This window comes from Oreochromis niloticus, unplaced genomic scaffold, assembly GCF_001858045.2.
Source record: "Oreochromis niloticus isolate F11D_XX unplaced genomic scaffold, O_niloticus_UMD_NMBU tig00008312_pilon, whole genome shotgun sequence".
NCBI classification, from domain to species: domain Eukaryota; kingdom Metazoa; phylum Chordata; class Actinopteri; order Cichliformes; family Cichlidae; genus Oreochromis; species Oreochromis niloticus.
Window position 1 is genome coordinate 1 of NW_020329115.1, and position 7,350 is coordinate 7,350.

Consider the following 7,350-nt stretch of genomic DNA (forward strand, 5'->3'; position numbering starts at 1 on the left):
GGCTTACAAAGATCCTCTAAACAGTTTTCTGAAATAATCCTAAACACAATCATTAAATCAAAACTGCAAGAAACAATTTATTTAATCACTCTTCTTCACTTAATTCCTTAACTTAGTAAAAAACAAAACAAAAAAAATAGACAAAACTCTTCTGCTGTCTCACTCTGTCAGTGTTCATGCTGTTGCAAGAACAGGTGGAGGTGCAGGTGGAACTTTGACTTCACTGTGGTTTCTATGTGCAGGCAGGAGTGTGACATCTCAGAACAGCAGAGGATTGTGGTGCGCGGTGACTCCTGCTGCGACGCCCCCGTCTGAGTGTCCTGAGCTCCTGGTCCTCAGCAGACGGCCCACACACTCATTTATCACCATGTCTTTATCCTGCCTGTAAGAAAGCAAAGACAAGGCTAACATTACAAACAGCCAGCAACCAATCCCTTTTACTCCACCGCCCAAAAACCAGTGAGAAACACTAGCTAGTATTAACTTGGAATCAAAGTCCACTAGGGCTGCCACAAACAATTATTTTGATAGTCAACTAGTCACCGATTATTTTTGCGATTAGTCGACTAATCGGATCATGCATCCATTGGACGTAACGTACAGCTTATTGCACCAGCAGCATCTGCTCTTATATAACATTAGCTTACAGTTTTAAGTGTTTAGGGCAGGGGTGCCCAATCCTAGTCCTCGAGAGCTACTGTCCTGCAGCTTTTAGATTCATCCTTGTTCCAACACACCTGAATCAAATGAATGTCTTGTTATCAGGCCTTTGCCAAACTTGATGACATGCTGAAGAGGTCATCAAACCATTTGATTCAGCTATGTTGGAGTAGGGATGCATCTAAAAGCTGCAGGACAGTAGCTCTCGAGGACTAGGATTGGGCACCCCTGGTTTAGGGTATGTGCTAACTAAAAATAAAGACAAGATGATAGTTTATTAAATTTAATGAGATTTACAGATTGTTTCGGTAAAGTTTAATAAACTCCTTGCTATCTAAAATATAACGGGACACCGGAGTATATTCTGAACATCTCACACTTCTGATAATCAGTTGTCTGCTTGACGTTTATTCGGCCGTGTATGAACTATAACTTTAATCTCAGCCAAACCGATTTACTCAGGAACAAATAAAATACTAAAAAAAAAAAAAAAAAAGGCCAAACAATAACATTTTTAAGTTATCTAACTGACTTATATATGTTCAACCTGAGTAGCGAAAGACGGTGGTGCGTTTGAAAACGATTTGCCTGGAGTCCGGTGTTCTCACGGGCTCTAGTGAGCCTTGCCCCCGGCTAGCTTTGGAGCTAGTGGGTAACAGACGTCTCCGAAAACGTCGGAGCGCTTTTGAAAATATGCGGTGTCTTGATAAACTGAGCAGATATTTGAGGTTTACACAGCTACATTCTCGCCTGAAAATATGTTAAACGTTTAGTTTGTGACCCACAAAGATTAATAAGAGTAATATTAAACTAACTAGCTGCCGCCATTGTTGAAAACTGAGCAGGGCCGCGCTATGAATTCTGGGACACTGCTTCTTCTTCTTCTTCTTCGGAGCGTAACGGCAGCTGGCATCCTTGTACATGCAGTGCTGCCATCTTCTGTTTCAGTCCGTTATTACACTCTTAAATCCTACTACTTATTCCTGCGTCTTTTGTGATCTTACAAAGCTTCAAACCACGCGTCGACTATTAAATCAGTCGTGACTGTAATCGTGACTAGTCGACTAATCGTGGCAGCCCTATTCAGCAACAAAGACGCCATCAAAAAAGTCACGGCCATCAGAGCAAATCAGAGAAACAATAAAGTCTAACCATGGAAGGTATATAGAAATATATGCATAAAGACACAAAAACAAAGAACATCGACAATGAGCACCTTTCGTTTGCTGAAAGTGATATAGCTTTCTCTTCCCATCAACTGAAACCACCAACATTTCAGGTGTGCATGCTGGGCAGCTGAAGCTGACATCACAGCACAGCTGCTCTTCCCATCAAGAAAGCTGTGCTGCAGTGCAATCAACTATTACATTTAGGCAAAGATTACTTTCATCCCTAAATGATGACGGTCAGAAACTCTGACCTTGTCTCTACAGACAGCAGAGCTGCCTTAGAACTCTGACTTCTCTACAAGCAGACTGTGCCTCCGTGGGTAGGAGTTCATTTTACCCATCACCCCAGTTAAATTTCACTGGGGTCTGTCTCATTTATATGCCAGAACCAACACTTGAAGCACTTTCCTTGTAGCTCAATGGAGACACACATTATGATCAGGTCCCCCAGTTTCAGACACACTGACAAGCACACAGATGACCAATCTCACAGTGGTTTAACACAGATCTGTCTGGGCTAAAGTACAGACATCGAACGCTATGACAACCGAGGCAACTATGACCCTTGCAATTTAGAAGAAGTCTGCTGAAGTAATCATGGACAGAATCATGTTAAATTATTCTAAAAATGCACTTCAGCAAGTTTTTTTTTTATAATGCCTACTAAAGATGTTTTCAAAGGGTTTCCCAGATATGGGTTATTTCTAGTCCCAGATTAAAAGAATAATTCAGTGAAGACCTCCATTTAAACAACTTAAGCCTAGCACTAGGCTTAATCCATGTCTGGGAAACTGCAGCATTATCCATGGAGGCATGAGCATTTAGCATAATATAGACAACAACCTCTTTAACTTACCCTAAAATCTGACTTGACTAACTCCAAGAAGGGAAACCCTGCTTTTACTGTCCAGGAAATGGAGATCAGTCACCCAGTGCAAGTGCAACTGTCATTTAACTCAGTCTACAGTCAGACCAAAAGCCACCTCGCCAAATGTATTTACACAGCTGTGGCCAAAGGCAGGGGCAGCTTGGGTACGGCTGTAACATTAGCCTCTTAACTGCAGCTGAACGCCATCCCTCATTGTCTGCTACTTACAATGCAGTTAGAAAACAAGATCTACGGGTTTTCCTAATATCATTCACCACTGAAAATATTTTGGTCTGTTAGATATTTCAGCAGCATACACAATTTACATCCAATACTGCAACAAGCTTACTTACCAGCATTTTTTTATCAGATAAACTCAAATGAAACAAGTTGGTTAATTGGAAACAATTTCAACTTTCAAATCATGTCACTCTGTGTTTATTGGAAAGGAGATTAAAATGCATGATAGGCTGAACCCACCCGAGGACTCATAAAGTTTGATCTATGAATTCCTGATACATTTTGCTTTATAGAGGCAGAAATGTTGACCATGAAGCTTTTTGTAGTGAACTATGCTGCTTTCACCTACAAAGCATCCAGAGCACACAGTACATGTTGCTATAAGCTACACCACATAGCTGCTACAATTTAAACACACCCACAATTTGTGTATAATCGCTATCGCCAGACTATGTCTCAAGAGCATATGACCTGTTGATAAAACTCACTGTTATGAAGATAGATTGGTTCCAGTGTCTTCATGAAACGCTGCCTTTATCCATCTTCTGGGGCGTGCCTGCAGTGGACTTGTGAACAGTTCCTTGTGAGGGAGCTGCTGGTGGAGCTCACAAGGTCCTCCTTCATTCCTACCATGAGCTTCAGTCTTCCTGATCTTTCTCAAACACGCCTCTCTCAGTGGGTCAACAGAACATCTGGCACAGGACAGCTGTGATGAAAGAAAAGGAAGAGGTTTCTCCAAACCTCTGGACCAAGGAAACCCAGCTGGGTCCTGATGGTCTCCCACACTACTTTCACCCCGGGTGGACGTAGCTGTCGATAATAATCGGCACTCTGTTCACTGTTAGGAAAGGAAAAGAACAAGTTACACTACAGTACTGATACCTTCTGCTGCTCTTTTCAAACTTGCCACCTTACCAGGCTGTAGAGTGCTCTGAACACTTAAACACTTTGAAATCCATTACACACTCACACTCACAGTCTTAGGTGAAAATCTCCAAGGACAGCATTACACTTTTGCTATGAACAGTAACTCTGGAGCTCTGTGGAGTGTGCAGATGATCTCATTACTGTCTAAAAATGGATAACAAAACCGAAGGAGTGCCGAATCATTGACAAATACAGAGTAACAGGTGTGCAGCATGGCTAACTAGGTAGCAACAAGCCTCTAACACAGCAGCGTGTATGCTAGCGGCTAATCTAGCGAAGAAATGAACAGAGTGCTTTTAGGTGTTGTAGAAGGATAAGATGATAAGCTGTGTGTTTTTTCAGAATGACCTGCTTGTATTTACCTTCATTGAAGGAGTGGTCAGTGTGGGTATAGCCATGAGGCAAAAAAGACAGCTGAAGCGGAAGAGTGTGGTGAGAACATGGTGCCGCCGCGGCCAGCAGGTTTCCAAGCAGGGATTCGGGTAGCAGGAAGGCTTTGGTAAGCCGTCCAACATCCAGTCCCATTTGTGAATGCCAATAAAAAAATAGCTAGATGTCCATGTGTAATTTGTGTGGAACAATATTGCACAAGAAGCTTAATAGATTTAGAAAAACGATAACAAAAAAAAAATAAAAATTGAAGGACAAAAGATAAATGTCCTTTTTTTTCCAAAGTTTACTCGCCCTGCTGAGTGGTGTACAGCGTTAAGAGGCCAGCATTCGGACTCCAGAGTTTAACGACCCTAGTTCGAGTCTCTGATAGTAGTCCGTCTGCTACAGCAGGGTAGGCCCAGAGTGAAAGACGAAGCTCAAGCCTGCCTCCATTTTTCTCTCTCTCTCTTTTTTCATTTCTTTTTACTTTTTCAAGCCGCAATTAAAAGCTCAGGGAAACACTTAGTTTAAGGCGGCCTTTAAGGCACCCTATATATCAGTCCATACAGCGGTAAGGGCCAATCTCATGTATCAGTTACACATATATCAACCAAGGAAGAAAACAGGCCCAAACCAAAGAGGTGTGCAGGGAAAAAATCAGGTGTGAGTGTGTGAAATTTACTAAGTATTGGAGTGCAAAAATGCCTGGTCTCCAGCTCATTTCCAAAAGGCTGGGTGCGTGATGTACGCGTTGTGGTCTTTAAATAGAGGAATTTTCCCGCTTTTGTTTGCCCGACATGTGGCGGGCTACAGCTTAGTACCATAGAGGCCGGGTTCGAGCCCTAGGCTCACCTACCCTACCTCTCTATGTTCATCTGCTAGGGGAGGTCCAGGCAGGGGACCTTGGAGTGAAAATTCCAAGGCCTGGACTTCCCCTGATTTTCATTTTTCTCTGTGTTTTTTCTTTTACCTGCCAGCAACAAACAGCCCAGCCCCATTTATGGGACCTCCTTCTTGTCATGGCTACCAAGGACCACTCTTCTTCTGCCAACAAGTCATTGCCTGACAAATAATTATTTCCTATGTTTCCCTAGGGGCTTTTTTTAATCTCCAATATCTTTACATATCTTGCTAGATAGACTTCCCTCAACAGGGTTTACAAACGCCTTATCCTCTTTGTCCACTTCAAATAACTTTAAACAACTATTCTTAGATTTCTTGCAACATCTGCTGTCCTCTTGCACAGATTACGCTTTTTAAAAAACTAACAAACACTTTTTTTTTTTAACGTCAACCACATTTTTGGAACTAGATAAATAAAGCATATATAAAAGTCACTACCAAAAACTCTTTGCAGCTTCTACCTTGTTATAGGAATGTTGTTTGTGGCTCAAGATGACTTGATTTCATCCATGAAGGATACATTTGATATATGTTTTCACATATTATAGACCAACAAGTTATTATAGCAGTTTAAATACGAGCGATCGGTTTTTGGAAGACGATCATTTTTTTAGCACAACACCGCTAAGCACCAACTCATCCATCCTTTCTCCTTTTCTTCTTTTCATGCCGCCACCATGGGAAGCGCCCACAAATGTGTCATTTCACACTGGCAGCAGGCTCGCAGAGCTAGCTGTGGTGCTTGTTCTTCTTCTCTGACTTTGCTGTTTCACCGTGTTTAGATAACGTGCCATCCGCAAACACTCGCACTCATTTTCGTGCTTTAGCTTTGTACTCACGCGCACACACACGTGCACACATGCACACACACACACACACGTGTGTGTTAGTTTAGTCTGTTTCAACCTCTCTTCGTGTGGAAACACACATATCTAGAACTATTCTTTAAGGATGTCTGCATTTCACACAACTGTCTAATAGGATAAAATAATTGACATTGTATACCCAAAGGTCAAGTCTGGATAAACGTGTATATGATCTCCAACTTGAATGCAAAGCCAAGGCATATAATTGTGTGGTGTGTCAACTCTAATGTGTTTCCTCTCTGTGCAGGGGGATGACTGAAGCTATCACCTTGCTAATCCTTGCTGTCCAAACTGGCCTCATTGAGCTGCAGGTCATCCACAGAGCCTTCCTCCTCTCTATCGTCCTCTTTATTGTTGCTGCTTCCATCCTGCAGTCCATGCTGGAGATAGCTGATCCTATAGTCCTAGCCCTGGGAGCATCTAGAGGCAACTAAGATAATATACCAAAGACTTTTTCATGTGTTTATTTTTAAGAAAACTCTGTGTCCCACTGTTTGTTTTATTTTTACTGATCATAAACAACTATTAATAACTATGGGCAGTTAGTTAATTATCACAGAATTCATTATCTATGGTCATCAGTACAACTCATGCTAACATCATAAATTAAGTAATACTACGGTGTACTGTCCTTCTTTCTTCATTCCTAAACAGGCAGTTTGTCTTTTTGACATCAATCTGACTGAAAGTGTGTTTGCAAAGCCTGCTATCAACCTGCCTGCTTTCTCATATGCTGGTTTTGCTGCCCGTCCCGTAGGAGTTTGTGGAAGCACTTCCGTGCAGTTTCTCTCTGTCTCTTCCTGCTGATCTTTCCAGCGTACATGGCTTATATGATCTGCCAGTTCTTCCACATGGACTTCTGGCTTCTCATCATCATCTCCTCCTCAATCCTCACCTCTCTCCAGGTAACACACAACCGCATCGCAGTGTGCAAAAACGTTAAATTAAATAGTTTAAACTTGCTCTACCCAAACAGTTCAGCCCAATAATAATTAAACATGTATATTTGCTTGTTTTTTAATTCCATAATAACTCTGAAACACTCTACCGCCAGGTGCTTGGCACTCTGTTGATCTGTTGTTCTCTTCATGGTGGAGGAGTTTCGTACAGCTCCAGTGTAGAACATGGATGAAGTCATATATTGTGTAAATGGGAGCTACAGATTGCTGGAGTTTCTGCTATGTGTCACACACACACACACACACACACACCAACTCTTTGCTAAGTTCTGACTGTAAACAGACACTGTCATGTAATGCATCAGCACTGTCTCTGCCTCACTGTCAGTGATTTGTTACCTCACCAGGTTGCGGTGTGCGTGGTGTGCTATGGTGTATCAGAGACT

At 42.1% G+C, this 7,350-nt stretch overlaps 1 long non-coding RNA gene across 1 annotated transcript; it reads right to left on the reverse strand.

Moving 5' to 3' along the window:
• Positions 1-154: 154 nt before the first annotated feature.
• On the reverse strand, positions 155-4,299 carry LOC109197809 (uncharacterized). Its single transcript, XR_003218507.1, has 3 exons — positions 4,227-4,299; positions 3,426-4,008; positions 155-382 (listed from the first exon to the last, which is right to left on the reverse strand). It is a non-coding gene; the product is annotated as an uncharacterized LOC109197809 (long non-coding RNA).
• Positions 4,300-7,350: the final 3,051 nt, after the last annotated feature.